The sequence below is a fragment of the Gekko japonicus genome, unplaced genomic scaffold (assembly GCF_001447785.1).
Source record: "Gekko japonicus isolate JY-2015 unplaced genomic scaffold, Gekko_japonicus_V1.1 scaffold2459, whole genome shotgun sequence".
Lineage (NCBI taxonomy): Eukaryota > Metazoa > Chordata > Lepidosauria > Squamata > Gekkonidae > Gekko > Gekko japonicus.
Window position 1 is genome coordinate 27,445 of NW_015164731.1, and position 15,831 is coordinate 43,275.

Below are 15,831 nucleotides of genomic sequence, written 5' to 3' on the forward strand. Positions count from 1 at the left end.
GGAGGGTGGGCTGTATGGCACCACATCCTTTTGAGCTCCATCCCTAACTCTGTCCACCCAAGGCTCTGTCCCCGAACCTCCAGGAGTTTCCCAACCTAGAGTTGGCACCCCAGGGCTTCCTTTGATGACATGCTAGAACACAAACAGGCTGATGTGTGGTCCAGACCTGAATCTGCAAAAGGCTGATTCCTGATAAGAGCTGTCCTTGAAAAAAGAGCAGTTTCTGTCAGAGCTCTCTCAGCCCCACCTACCTCACAGGGTGTCTGTTGTGGGGAGGGGAAGGGAAAGGAGTTTGTAAGCCGCTCTGAGACTCCCTTGGGTAGTGATGGGCAGGATATAAATCCAATCACCATCACCACCATCACCCCACCACCACCACCACCACCACCACCACTACTACCACTACTACCACTTCTTCCTCTTCCTCTTCCTCTTCTTCTTGAAAAAACCCTTCAAGCTTTGTAACATTCACTGCACTTCTACCTTTCTTTTCCTAACCTTGTATACAGAAAGTTGGAAAGGATGTGCTCAGTGTACGTATCTGTGGCATAGATTTTTTTTTTGGGGGGGGTTCTGCTTCTAGTGTGAGATGTCTGAGGGGGGGAGGTAAGAGCTCAATAATGAAGCCTCCAGTGCAAAACACAAGGTGGTTGCCAGCTTCAATGTGGCACCTGGATAGGGTTGACGGCCTCCAGGTGAAGCCTGGCGACCTCCCAGAATTACAACTGATCTCCAGATGACAGATATCAGTTCCCCTGGAGGAAATGGAAGCTTTGGAGGGTGGATTCTATGGCATCACATTTGCCTTGAGCTCCCTCCACTCAACGAGCTCACCCTCCCCAGGCAGGACCTCCAAACTTCCAGGAATTTCCTGGGCCACCGTTGGGAGCCCTATGGCCAGGATATTAGTTTAGGCTTATGACCCAGCACAAGAACTAGAGGGAATACAGAAGCTGTCTTGTTTTAAAATACTCTCCTGAAATGGCACCTGAGGCAAAATTAACATTCAAAACAGAATAAAGATTTTAATAAACAGGCAGGGACTATATAATATGAGGATTCAAGATACAGAAGTTGCTGAGGTAAAACTTTCAAATACACACACACACATGCATACACAGAATCGAGGTTTTTGAACAAACGAGTGAGTGTTGTAGCTTAATTTTTGAGTTTAAAATTCTTTTCAGTTAGAGGTTTTTTTTCTTAGTATATTTCAGCACTAACATGGGTTCGTGATACTGTTTTCTGAAGAACAGCGTTTGCTTATAGTTTCTAGATTTCTCCCTTCAGAGTTCTTGGTTTTCCCTTTAGATATTATAGCTTTTCAGTAACTCCTGAAGTGTCTAAGCTTCTTTACCACAGACCAGGGCTTTCTTCCTGACCCCTTTCACTGGCAGAAAGTTATTCTCTTTGTCCCTAAGAAGCAATAACTCCTTTTACTATTTGGCTTGTATAGGAGTTCTCTCTGACTACCGAGACCTTCTGCCAAATCCTTCTCCAGTACTATATGTCTGAATCAAGCAGTGTTGTAGCTTTCTTGACTGAGAATCTGAATTCTCCCCCAGAGTAGTTTTTAATATATCTTAGACAAGGGAGTCCCTCTTCTTCTCTCTATGTAAATACTTTCCTGACAGTTCCCTGACAGAAATCTCTGACTCTCAGTCTCTTCTCTCAGAAGCCAAACCATCTGGCTACTGATCCAGATGTTAGATTTCAGACAAAAAACAAAAGGTGAATGCATCTTTTCCCTCCAGATCAGCTATTCTATTTCCTCTCTCAGCTGATGCTGGCCAAACAGAGAGTGAATAGAGCAGCCAATCACATAAGCTCTTCTCTCCAGGGAAGATTAACTCTTGAACTCCTTGACTGTCTAACACAAGCTGCATTTTAAAAAGCCTGCTCTTCTTTGCAATCCATCACAAGGGCACTTTTATAAAGGGAACAGGATTGTAGTTTGTTTTTATATGTTTTACCTTGCTCTTACTGCATTGTTCTACTTTTGTAATTCCATATTTCCTCTGTTTATGACATATCATGTCTGATACTTTTCTTTTGCATTGTTTGGAACTTTTTGTTATCCTAGTCCTATTGCATTCTTTGTTAGATGCCTCATGCTATTTAATTGCACTTCTTACACTGTGCATACTGCCTTGAATCTCAGTGAGAAAGGCAGGGTATAAATAAACAAAGTAAGTTTAAATAAACAAAGGGAGTTGGACTAGATGACCCTGGAGATCCCTTCCAACTCTATGATTCTAAGTAAGTAAAGAAAACCAATATTTTGAGTGTAACCTTCTAGGTCAAAGTGATCTCTCTTGGAGGACTGGGGCAGGGATGGAACAAACATTTCATCAGCTTCTGCAGTTTATGATTGAAGAGGGTAGTTCTTTTGTGATTACCACAGCAAAACCAGGGGTTTTAATTTTGGTTGCAATTCAGCTATTTTCACAGGTATTCACGTGGGCTCAAGATAATTGGATCTGATGACTTTTAAAGACTCGTCACAATTGTACATCCGCCTCTAAGAATTTTTCTTGGGGTTTCTATCATCATTCCTGAAGTTGATCGAGCTGATTTTCCTAGGATAGTTAGATATCCCATGTCTTTCTCAGTCAAGATAATTCATACCGTTACTATGTATGGGTGTGAAAGTTGGACAACAAAGAAAGCTGACAAGAAGAAAATTGGTTCATTTGAAATGTGGTATTGGAGGAGGATTTTACAGGTACTGTGGACTGCCAAAAAGACAAATAAGTGGGTTCCAGATTCTCCCTAGAAGCTAAACTGAGGCTATCAATCTTTGGTCACATTATGATAAGCCAAGAGTCATTAGAAAAGACAGTAATGCTGGGAAAAGTTGAAGGCAGCAGGAAAAGAGGAAGAGCCAACCTGAGATGGATGGACTCAGTAAAGGAAACCATGGCCCTCAGCTGGCCAGACCTGAGCAAGGCTGTTAAAGACAGGACGTTTTGGAGGTCATTAATTCATAGGGTTGCCATAAGTCAGAAGTGACTTAATGGTACCCCCCACACACAAAGATATAAATATGAATATTGGCAACCAGTGAAGGTAATTGCCCGCAGTAATGATTAAAAATGAAAAAAATTGCTCTAAATATTTGTTCGAAATAAATACCTTTTTGTAGCTAGCAGTAGCTCAGATTTTGATGCATCATTCTTTTGCATTACATGATTCTATACTTGATGGTTCTATGATATGCATCATCTGGGATAACAAATCTAACCAGAGGTACACCCTTTTAAATCCACTGAAGTCAATTCATTTAGAATGGTGTAACTCTGCTCAGGAGGACTGCACTGTAAGTGTTCTGCATGTTATAATGTAATACAGTGGTTCTCAAACTGTGGGCTGGGATCCAAAGCAGGTTGTGACTCTCTCACAGGTGGATTATGACACTAGAAGAAAGGAGGTGGAATGGACTGGAAGCTCTGGGATGTTTGATGGCACGACTGAGTTTGCCTCTGCACAAGGCCATGAAATACAGCCCATTCCTAAATAATTCTACGTATTGGTAAATGCTAAATATGAAAAACAAAATATAAACTCGTTCAGTGATTGGAAGCCTGTATTTTATGCTGTAGAGAAGGAAAGTAGAATAGAGTTACTCTGGATCTCAAAGAGTAGAATTGATATAGAACTGGGCACCATCCAAAACAGCATTGGAACCACTGACATAAGTACAATGGATGCCTTTTGACAGCATCTTTCCTATGGTGGGGCTATTTTACTAGGGATTCCCTTGACTTGATGTAGACCCTGTAAAGACAGTGGCAACAGGACCAGAAATCTGAAAAGAAGCTTCAACATCACTCATTAAGTCCCTTTTAGCTGTTCGATGAGCCAGGAGTCACATTCCATTTTCTAGCTTTTATGGTTTTAATCTGACATATCACCCTATCTAGGCTTAGAAATTTGTCTAAAGGTGCCCCATCATGGTGGAAGTGAGGGTTAAGGAGAAATTCAATGCTTTATATCTGCAATTCCATTTTGTAATTTTTTTTAAAGATTGATGCCATTTTTAAAAAACCACTAATATAATGATATGGACTAGGATTTTTTCTGACTTGGAAAGTAAGGATTGAGTAGAAGTGGGCTTAATTGTCTTGCTTCTCCAACCAGAAGAATAACCCAAAAGAACACATGAAGCAGAGATGTTCCACCAGGCTTTTGGTTGAGGACAGTGATGGGTACCACCTTACTGGAACTCCCTCCCTCCCTCAGAACGACCCACCACTGGCTCCCTGCCCAGCTGCATCCAGTGACCTCTGGGCTGGCTTCACCGCTCTCCACCCTGGCGGCTCGCTGGCATCTGCCCGGTCGCAGGCTGGTCACATGCATTTGGCCTTGGCCGCTGACGGTGGCTGTGGTGAAGGCAGGATCGGCCTCGGCCTGATGACCCTCTGCCTGCTGGAGCATCCAGGCTCTCCATCACCTCTGAGGACACTGAGGCCAAGTCCCCCACTTTCTCCTCCCTCCCCAGACCCCAGGGTTGAGGGGCGACACAACACCCCACCACTGGCTCCCTGCCTGGCCAGGTGGTGGCGGCCTGTGGGTACCACCTTACCTGCAGTTGGCCTCGGCCAACAATGACCACTGCAGCACTGGGAGGATTGTCTTTGGCCTCGTAAGCCTCCACCCACTGGAGCGTCCATCCCATCCGGCGGCTCCCTGCAGACTGAGGGTGAGATACTGGCCACCGGCTCTGTGGGCGGGACTGAGACAACACAGCAAGGCAATGCAGCCAGTGGATACAGACCCTTGGTGAGTGACACATCAGGGAGCCAATTGATTTGGGAGCGCATGGAATCTTGCCACTCCAAAACAAAATTATATATAAGGAGAGATTACTTATATTGTTCCATTGTTTTTATCATTATGTTGTTCACCGCCCTGAGCTGTATGTCTGCAGGGGTAGGGAGGTCTATAAATTTGAATTATAAATAAATAAATATAAATAATTATCTAACTCCTTACTAGAATTTAGTCCAATAGTGGATTCAGAGGCCTTTACTGAGCATACAACTTTCTTGGCAGAATTCATTTTAGACATTTGGATCAATAGGCCAACGAGGGGATCCCTATGCTATCTCCTCTTCTTGGTTTCCAGGGTTATTTTAGGAAGAAGTGTTGGCTCTTTGGTGTACCTGTTGAGTCTAAGCAAGTCTTAACCACTTCCACAACTCAGTTTTTAATACGTTATGAGCATTCATGAAGATTAGAATTAATGGTCCACACAAGCAAATGCATTGAAAGAATCTTAAAAAAACATTCTTTTATTTTGGTTTGACTTCAATGTACAGCACTTTCACTCTGATCCACTTCAAGAGCATAGACATGTGCAGAGCTGGTTTATGTCTGTATTTCCCAAGCTGATTGGGGAATCATTCCTGAATCATTCTGTTATAGTCTAGCCCTATTACCTTTATAGAAAAGCCATCCTGAGCAACTTGGTTTTACACAGTTTGCAGAATGGCAGGAGCATGGGAATCCTCCTGACCTCCTCAGGTAGTCCATTCCACAAGGTGGGGGCCACTACAGAAAATGCCCATGTAGGGCCAGTTGTTGGTCTTGCCTGCTTGCAGGGTGGCATCAGCAGAAGGCCCTGAACAGAGGAGGCAAGCTGTCACTGTGGAAAATAGGGAGAGGCAGTCCTGTAGATTTGAGGAGGAGGAAGAGGAGATCAAATTTATACCTCGCCCTTCACTCAGTCTCAGAGCGGCTTACAAACTCCTTTCCTTTCCCCTCCCCACAACAGACACCTTGTGAGGTAGGTGGGGCTGAGAGAGCTCTGACAGAAACTGCTGTTTTTCAAGGACAGCTCTGACAGAACTATGGCTTGCCCAAGGTCATCCAGCAGCTGCGAGTGGAGGAGTGGGGAATCAAACCTGATTCTCCCAGATTAGAGTCTGCACACTTAACCACTACACCAAACTGGCCTGGATGTGAAAGGCTTTGTATGTGATAGTACCTTGAATTGAATCCAGTAGCTGATTGGCAGTCAATGGAGTGACTGCATAATTTATTTATTAAATTTATACCCTGCCCTACCCCAAAAATGAGCTCAAGGCAGCTCTCAACATAAAATCAACAAACAATTAAACAATAAATAGCAATAGCAGATAAAACCGAAAGCCATGTCTTATGAAATAATTACCCTAAGAAATTCAAGTGCCCAAGTAATATCCAGGACAGCAGGGCACTGGGAAAAGGTCATGAACAGCACCATGGACAGGATGGGGGGCAGAATGGATTGAACGCCCGCTGTCTCAACCAAAGACCTGGTGGAACGGCTCCATTTTACAAGTCCTGTGGAGCTGTACTAGGTCCCACGGGGCCCTGATCTCAAATGGGAGCATGTTTCCCCAGGCCAGAGCAAGGGCCAAAAAAGCCCTTGCCCTGGCCACGGTTAAGCAGACAGGGACCACCGGGAGATGTTGATCAGAAGAGCGTAAAGCTCTCTGGGGCTCATATGGGGAATGGGTGTGATTTGCATGCTTTGTCTAGCTCCCGATAATACCCAAGCTGCAGCATTCTGTACCAACTGGAGTCTCTGGGTTGACTTCAAGGGCAGACCCATGTTGAGTGTATTACACTAATCGAGTCCTGATATTACCGTGGCATGGACTTAATGGCAAGGCTGTAAGGTTCTCACAACTTTCATCAAGCAAGCACATGTTTCTTCCTTAGAGCTAAACTATGAAAAACTCCAGCAGAGAGGACTAAACCACGCCAATACAAATATCAGGATGGGAGCCGGACTGTCCCACTCCAGACCGACCAGTAACACCACCCATCTATCTGTCAATCATTCCAACTGGATTGGGCCCCTTGTGGAGATACGTTAACTTGTTTGTTGGCATGGAATGACACTGGGAATGGGGAATGGTCCTTAGACTGCTTTTGTGTGTTCGAAGAATAAATGCAGCAAAATGTAAACAGTGTCTGGTTCCGTCACTTTCTTAAGAGCCAAACAATAGCCCAATCAAAATGGCCATCATTTTCCTGTAATCATTTTGTCCATCAGAATGGATGTTCTTTTAGTCTCTATTGCATGATTTCTGTTTACTGCACAGTGCGTTCAGTAATTGCCATCCAGTCAACACCTCCAAAATGTGCATTTTCGTTTCCATAATATCCTGGTTTTTCAAACCTCTGCTTAAAAGGGAACAAAAAATGAATAAAATGAGTTTGCACAGTTTTCAATCCAAATGCATTAGCTCAAGTGGATGCCTAGGAAACAAGTGAGATACCATTTGGTAGAAACTTCGCCTCCTCCAAGCAGAGCAAACAAACACCTTATTTGTTAGATAATCCTAGTTTGGGCTGGGAGGAGAAATTCTTAAATATATTCACTAATTTACAGGGGGTTTTCCTTGTGACTTTCATTCTGGGTGGTCGATCAACATGTGAGGATCACCTCCAACAGTCAGAAATATATCCTAAACTATCCAATTTTATGGAAAAATGCTTCCCATTTCTGGACCCTGTTATAACAAATGACTGCCAACCACATAATCCAATACATATTGCTTCTACTGAAGCTTTGCATGCCAAGAAGCCATCCAGAATTATAATCTTTTCACATTTTTATCTCATTCATATACCTAGCACCTCAGGGAAGCATACAGAGTACACTTCTCTTTCATTATATCTTCCTATATCTCCGTATGGGTAGGTTATGGTAAAAGACTGGTCTAAAGTCACCAGTGAGCTTTGTGGGAATATGAACCAAGATCTCTCAGATTGTAGGTTGAGCCATTATACCATACTGGTTCTCTGTGTGGCAGTCTTATTAATCAGCTGCTTGACAGAGAACATGACAAGTTGTTAAAATGTGGAATTCGCTGCCAGAGGATGCAGTGATGGGCACAAGTACAGATAGCTCCCGATAATAGAGCCCATAAGATCTGGGGTAGGGGGAGAGAAGGGGTTTGGAAGTAGATCAGATTGGGTGGTAGTTCCTGTCCTGCTGTATGGATGTGAGGGATGTATGTATGTAGTTAAATGTTTATTGCCAGGTTTTTGAAATGAATTAGGTTGTATCGTTAATATTGTTAGCGGCTTGATGTTAGAATTAATTGTAATCTAATTGTTTTAATCATTGTAAATTGATAATCATTCTGTGAATGAAGTGTGATTGGTATGCAGCTGTATATGCCAAAAATAAGTATTACAAAAGGAACATTACATTCAAGAAACCAGTGCAAACAAACAAACATATGTAGGGAAGATATATTACATACATTAAACCTAGTTATAAGTTGCCTTGTGTGAAAGTGCTGGTTGAAGTAGACTGTGGTAGTAAATCATAGTGCAGATTAACATTCGTGGTTAGTGTATTCACTACTAGTCTTTAAGCATTTTGTGAGTGGCATGATGGTTGCAAGATGCAGACAGAGTCATCTAGTGTGTGTTAAGAGTGAAGTAAGGTTAGATATATTGGATCGCATCCAACAGTCAGAAATATACCCTAAACTATCCAAGTATATGGAAAAATGCTTCCCATTTCTGGACCTTGTTATAACAAACAACTGCCAACCACATAATCCAATATATATTGCTTCTACTGAAGCTTTGCATGCCAAGAAACCATCCAGAATTATAACCTTTTCACATTTTTTATGTCATCCATATACCTAGCACCTCAGGGAAGCATACAGAATACACTTCTCTTTCATTATATCTTCCTATACCTCCGTATGGGTAGGTTATGGTAAGAGACTGGTCTAAAGTCACCAGTGAGCTTTGTGGGAATATGAACCAAGATCTCTCAGATTGTAGGTTGAGCCATTATGCCATACTGGTTCTCTGTGTGGCAGTCTTATTAATCAGCTGCTTGACAGAGAACATGACAAGTGGTTAAAATGTGGAATTTGCTGCCAGAAGATGCAGTGATGGGCACAAGTACAGATAGCTTTAAAAGGGGAGGTGTCAAACTCATTTGTTACAAGAGCTGGATTTGACATAAATGTCACTTTGTCAGGCTGGGCCACGTGCACCATAAAATGCAATGCCGGATACGGGAGACATAAAGTTTAGAAAGGACACCCGCAAACCCTATTGATTATATTATTTTTTTACTTAAAATACAAACATGCTTAAAACATTAACACTCTTGCAGTATTTCCTTTAAGTATCCTCCTGATACCCACCCTCCCACTCACTAGCACTGGGACAGTATACAGGGCCATAATGCACAGCCTCTGTCATCTGACAATAAAGGTAATGACCAGTTGGTCATGGGCCAGATAAGTGTCCCGGAGGGGCCAGTTCCGGCCAGCAGGCCGTATGTTTGACACCCCTGGATTAGACAGATTCAGGGAGGACAGGTCTATCAGTGGCTACTAGCCATGGTGACTAAAGGAAACCTCCATACCTAGAGGCAGTAAAACTTTGAATACCAGTGCCAGGAGGCAACATCAGGGGAAGGCTTTGTCCTCTATTCCCTGTTGTTGACCCTCCATAGTAACTTGATGGCCACTGTTTGAGACAGGATGCTGGCCTAGATGCACCACCGGTGGAATCCAGCAGGGATTTATTTACATTATTTATTTATGTATTTATTTACATTATTTATAGTCTGCCTTTCTCATTGGATGGTGAAGACACAGCTGAAGCATACCAGCTGCCTGGTGGATCACAATCGCCCAAAGTCTGCCTCAAAAATAGCAGCCACGCATTCCCTGTGCAATCTAGGGAGGTCCCACAAAGCACACCCCTCTTCAAGTAGCTGGTTCCACAGGACGGGGGCCACTACTGAGAAGGCCCTCACCCTTGTTGACACAAGACGGACAGTTCATGGACCAGGGACCTTCAATAAATGCTGAGATGAAGATCGGTGAAGATGGGGAGAATAATGTCAGGAGATGCGGTCCCAAAGGTATGAGGGTCCCAGATGGTTTAGGGTTTTAAAGGTAAGTATTAACACTACCATAGGATAGGTGTTATATGCACTAACCAGGACACTCCTGTCAGCAATCTGGCTGCTGTGTTCTGAGCCACTTGCAGATTCCAAAGCATCTTCAAAGGTAGCCCTGCATAGAGCAGGTTACAGTACTCCATTCTCGAGGTGACCGTTGCATAAATAACTGTGGCAAGGTCCTCCCGAGATAGAGAGGAAGCCAGTTGGTGGGTGCTGAGTCGATGGTAAAATGCAGTCTTTGTCACCAAAGACACATGTTTGTCCTTGGAGTGAAAAGAATCAAGCTATATTTTCAAATTCTTGACAGAGTTGACTGTAGAAGGTCGATAGAATTGGCCACCCCAGTGGTCTGGGCTTTCCCAGCCACATAATCTCCGTTTTAGATGGATTTAGCTTCAATCAACTCTCACCTAGTCATTCCACCACTGCATCCAGGCAGGAGGCCAAGACCGGAATTCCAGCTACCAGTCGCTCCTTAAAGAAGAGGTAGAGCTGGGAGTCATCTGCCTATCAATGGCACCCCCCCTCCAGACCTCCTGACAATCTCTGCCAGAGGGCGTATATAGATGGTAAATAACATTAGGGAGAGAATCGACCTCTGCGTAACTCCACGGGTTAGGGCCTGCAGTGACGACCTCTCTCCACCCATGATTACTCTCTGGGACCATCCCTGGAGGAATAAGACAAACCAGCTCAAGGCCATACCCCTCACATCCAGGGAGGCTAGGCAGCTGACCAGGACCAAATGGTCTACTGTGTCAAGGCAGCTGACAGATACAACAGGATCAGTAGCGCCATCCCGCCTGCATCAAGGTGTAACGAGAGATCATCAGCCAGAACAACCAGAACTGCCTCAGTCCCAAACCGCAGCCAGAAGCTGGGTTGGAAGGGATCTAGGGCAGATGTCTCATCCAGGAATTCCTGGAGCTGTTCAGCCACTACTTGCTCAATCACCTTTCCCAGAAATGGTAGATTAGATATTGGGTGATAATTGGCTAGAATGGGAAGCAATTAGATCTAGCTCTCTTCTATTTCTTGAATAGATGATTGACATCATTGCTAGTGTCTGACAGAGCTTCCTATGTGAAAGTCCACTACTGAGGAATCATATGCTACCAAGTGCATAGCACGCAGTGACATGTATGCACTTTATAAAGACTGCAGACTATACCACTCTACCATTTGCTGAATGTGTTTTCCTGTTGACGTTGCACAGTTTTCTACTGATGTGATACCATTTTTCTTCTTTATATCTGCACTGTGTATCAGGCCCATTATGCTATGCTCAATTCAGACTTCTGTAACCCTAGAGCTAGTACATGGTTATTAGATGTCTCTTCATATTGAATGTATCAACTGGAAGACTATAAATATAGCAAATAAATCTTATAAAGTCTATATTTATGTTCTAGTCAGGACACCTGCTGTCTACACTTAGGGATTCTGGAACCTTGGGAAAACCTAATTTCCCAAGGTTCCTGATGCCTAAGATGATACTGCTGTTAGGTCTGAGACAACATATGGGAGACTTACTATGTAAAGACACACCTAACAGCAGCAATCCTAAGATGATACTGCTGCTAGGTCTGAGACAACATATGGGAGACTTACTGGCTCAGAAATTACAATCTGAGAGCCAGACAAGAATTCTTGACTCTTGTTTCAGAATACAGTTCAGCATTACAAGCTGGAGAAATCAATATTCAAAGTCTGATAAAACAATATTGGTGACATCACTAAAGGATACTGTGGGTTGCTGCTATTAGGTGAGTCTTTACATGCACAGAGAACAGCTAAGCCTGTCACAAGCTTCTACAGAAGACCATAAGAACATAAGAGACGCCAATGTTGGATCAGGCCAAAGGCCCATCCTGTCCAACACTCTGTGTCACACAGTGGCCAGAAATACCAAGTGCCATCAGGAGGTCCACCAGTGGGGCCAGGACATTAGAATTAGTCCCTCCCACTGTTGACCCCCCCCAAGCACCAAGAAGACAGAGCATCACTTGCCCCAGAGTCCCTATGTATACCTTGTGGCTAATAGCCACTGATGGACCTCTGCTCCATATTCTTATCTAATTCCCTTTTGAAGCCGTCCATGCTTGTAGCCGCCACCTCCTGTGGCAGTGAATTCCATGTGTTAATCACTCTTTGGGTGAAGAAGTACTTCCTTTTATCTGTTCTAACCCGACTGCTCAGCAATTTCATTGAGTGCCCATGAGTTCTTATATTGTGAGAAAGGGAGAAAAGTACCTCTTTCTCTACCTGCTCTATCCCATGCATAATCTTATAAACCTCGATCATGTCACCCCTCAGTTGTCGTTTCTCCAAGCTAAAGAGCCCTAAGCACTTTAATCTTTCCTCATAGGGAAAGTGTTCCAACCAATGTTCCCTCTAAGCTGTGGAGTCTTGTGAGCAAAAATTCTACTTTGTGAGCTACTGGCATTAACGTTGTGAGTGAGCGATTTGGCTCCTGCATAAGTTAGTTTGTTCTGGAGCCATCCTTCCTGAGCTAGGACAAAAATGTGTGAGCCGGAGGTTAAAAACTGTGAGCTAGCTCACACTAACTCAGCTTAGAGGGAACACTGGTTCCAACCTTTTAAGACTTCCTCACCCGGACACAAAACCATTGGTTCACTTCTCTCAATGTTGTTTATGCCTGTTACCCAAAGAGGCAGTCTCCTAATTAGGTGGGGTAATTAGCTTTAAGGAGACCGTGTGAGAGGGGGTAACTGGGATTCTCCACCTATATATACGGGGATCTTTCCCTCAAGAGAACTCTTAAAATAAACCAGTCTGATGTTCAACTGGAAAGGGTTTTATTGAAATAGGAATAAAAAGGCAAAACACACACATAAACACATGGAAAACACACAAGCTAGCTAAGAGGAAATCAAGGAGGAGATGGGAGAAAGCAGTTTCAGGGAAGGCTATAGTTACCAGTCTTGAACAGAGAGGTCCACTGGGGTAGCAGCAAAATGACCAGCATTTCACGAAGTGAAGGACAGAGGACCCAAATGAATTTGGGGGTGTGAGGTATGGTATTGAGAACACAGAGAGAGAGAGAGAGAAAGAGAGAGCTCCGGTGGATAGGTGCTCTTGAGATAGGACAAAATGTTCCTTCAGGGCAAGCTGATGTGTTTGTCCCAAAAACAATAACTTGATGGGCTTTTCAGAGGTCGACAATGTTTTAGGAAAACCTTGATGTGTTTACCTGAGGTGGACTATAGGTGTAAATGGTGCTTGATGACCCTGTGAGTACCGGATGGGAAAAGCTACCAGGTTTGGTAAATAGTGTTAGTAAAGGTAAAGGTTCCCTTGCTCGAAAGCCAGTCGAATCCGACTCTAGGGTTGCGGTGCTCATCTCCGTTTCAAAGCCGAAGAGCCAGCGCTGTCCGAAGATGTTTCCGTGGTCATGTGGCCGGCATGACTAAACACCAAGGCGCACGGAACACTGTTACCTTCCCACTGAAGTGGTACCTATTTATCTACTTGCAATTTCTTGCTTTCAAACTGCTAGGTTGGCAGGAGTTGGAACTAGAGACAGGAGCTCACCCTGTCTTGCGGCACCTGGGTCTTGAACTGCTGAACTACTGACCTTCCACAGCTTGCAGTTCAGCGTCTTAACCACTTGAGCCACCGCAGTGTTAAGTGTTGCTAAATTAGGGTAAATGGGTGAGGGGAAGTGAGGCTGGAGGTTGGTGGGATTAGTCCAATGTGAGGCACTAGGCTCTTGGGAGACCCATTGTTCCTAGGGTGTGGATGAGGTCATTAGCTGGCCAGCTGCTCTCTCACACACTTCTAAACTACATGTCCAGACTTGTCTCTAGCTGACATCTATTTTGAGTCATTTTATGCCAGGCAGTGTATTGCACTTATGATATTTGAAACAATATTGTATGAAGGGTGTTAATGGTTTTCTAGCTATAAACTGCCCCTCAGCGAGAGGAGGGGTCTGACAGCTCACTTACTGACTGGCATCAACTCTCCAGGCATTCAGGCAGAGGAAACTATTTCTCAGCATCAACTGCCTCAGACCCTGTAAATGGAGAGGCCTGAACCCAGGGTTGCCAGCCTTCAGGTGGGCTTGGAAGTCTCCTGGAATTACAAGTGATCTTCAGACCACAGAGCAGAGTTATCCTGGAGAAAATGGCTGCTTTGGAGGGTGGACTCCATGGCATTATTCCCTGCTGAGGTCTCTCCCCTCCCCAAACCCTGCTGTCCTCAGGATCCACCCCCAAATCTCCACTAGTTTGCAACTCAAACTGAGCCTGAGACGTCTTGCAAACAAAGTATGTGCTCTGCCACTGAGTTTGTTCATCTATGTGCCTACTAATTCTCTGCTCTGCCACTGAGTCACTGCCCCTCAACCCTCAGTGCAACAATTGATGTCTGCCTGTCATCCGTCTGGGTTCTACATGAAGCTAATACATGATTGGAAGGGATAGAGTGGCCATTTAAATTACAGGGATATCTCATGGTAGGCTGATACTCAATAGGACCTCTGGAAGCCAGGAACAAGTGAAGCCAAGCCTCAGCAACTCTGCCAGCTCCCCAGGGCCACTTGGCCCAGGCCCTTCAGCAGTAATAATGATTAGTGATTGACAGCTCACCAGTGGCCTCCACTGCCAGTTTGCAGGAGAAAGCAATGGGTGAGCTAATGTCCACTGCTGGCGCCATTTTGCTGAGTGGCCTTGAAGTGTTTGTAGCACTGCAAGAGCCTCCAAGCTTGGCTTGCTCCAGGGCCATTTTTATTTCCCAGTCCACCCCAATTGGTTTCATACAAACATTCTGTGATCTTAAATTTCAGTCTGTGAGGATCGATCCCAACCCATGACACGTGGGCTACTGTGTACAATTTCGCAGTAGAATGGTTTGTGTATACTTTTTCTAGTGAGGGACATTCCTAGTTGCATACATTTTTATAAGTTAGTGATCTTTTGGCATTTCCTTAAGTTTCTACACTATTTTGCTGCCTTTTCCCATTTTCCAAAGTTGGTAAAGTTCTTTCCTAGCCCTGTGGTTTGCTTTTGCAGCTCCTTACAACTTAAAGTAACCTAGCCTATTCAGGTCATTACAGAAGTTTTTCTGTAATGGTTAATAAAGCAGGTTCTGCACAATTGAAAGGAAAGGAAGTCAGAGTTCAGGAAGAGCTGCTACACCCCCATACCGGGTTGGAAGCGGCACTCTGAAGCCGCTAGCTTGTTTTCCAAAGTCAACACACACACACACACACACACACACTTATCATTGGAGCATGATTTTTTTTCTATGTCCAATTCATTACTTTCAGCTGAATATAAATGTACATTATTGAAAATAAGTATAGAGCAATGATAGTTACTCAGCGGCTCAGAAGCCACCTGGGGCTTTTCCAAGCATTGCTCCCCAATGTGGCAAACTGCCCCATGTTGCGGAAAAGGGGGGAAAGTCCTTGCTTGGTGAGGTTTCTGGTCAGGAGGGGCTTCCCACCTTGAAAGAGCTGCCGCCAGAGGAATGGGTCAGCTCCAAGCCTCCCGAAGGCACAGGCCTCTCACCAAAGATGAAAGTAAATGCAGGTCTTTTGGTTGATGATAATTGTGACTGTTTGCAAGCTGCAGAGTGATTACCACTGGTACAATGCAATACCCAAATGGATTGTGATGCTCCTCCATCTACCAGCAACTCCTCAGGTTTACCATGCCTGTATGAGGTGGATCTCATAGAGCATCTTCTGTGGACAGAAGCAGAGGTCATTTCGGAGGGGATCGCAGTTCCCCCGGGTGAGGTATGGGGGGCGGGGCACATGACGAAGCCCCGCCCCCTGCTTCCGGCCGCCCCGCTTCCGGCCCTCATTCAGCCAGGAGGAGGCAGGAGAAGAGGGAGGGTAAGTTGCTTCCTCCCTGCCT

The 15,831-nt window shown here is 44.5% G+C and overlaps 1 pseudogene; it reads left to right on the forward strand.

Annotated features, from left to right (window-relative positions):
- Positions 1 to 15,831, forward strand: part of LOC107109040 — a 36,216-nt pseudogene that overhangs the window by 13,231 nt on the left and 7,154 nt on the right.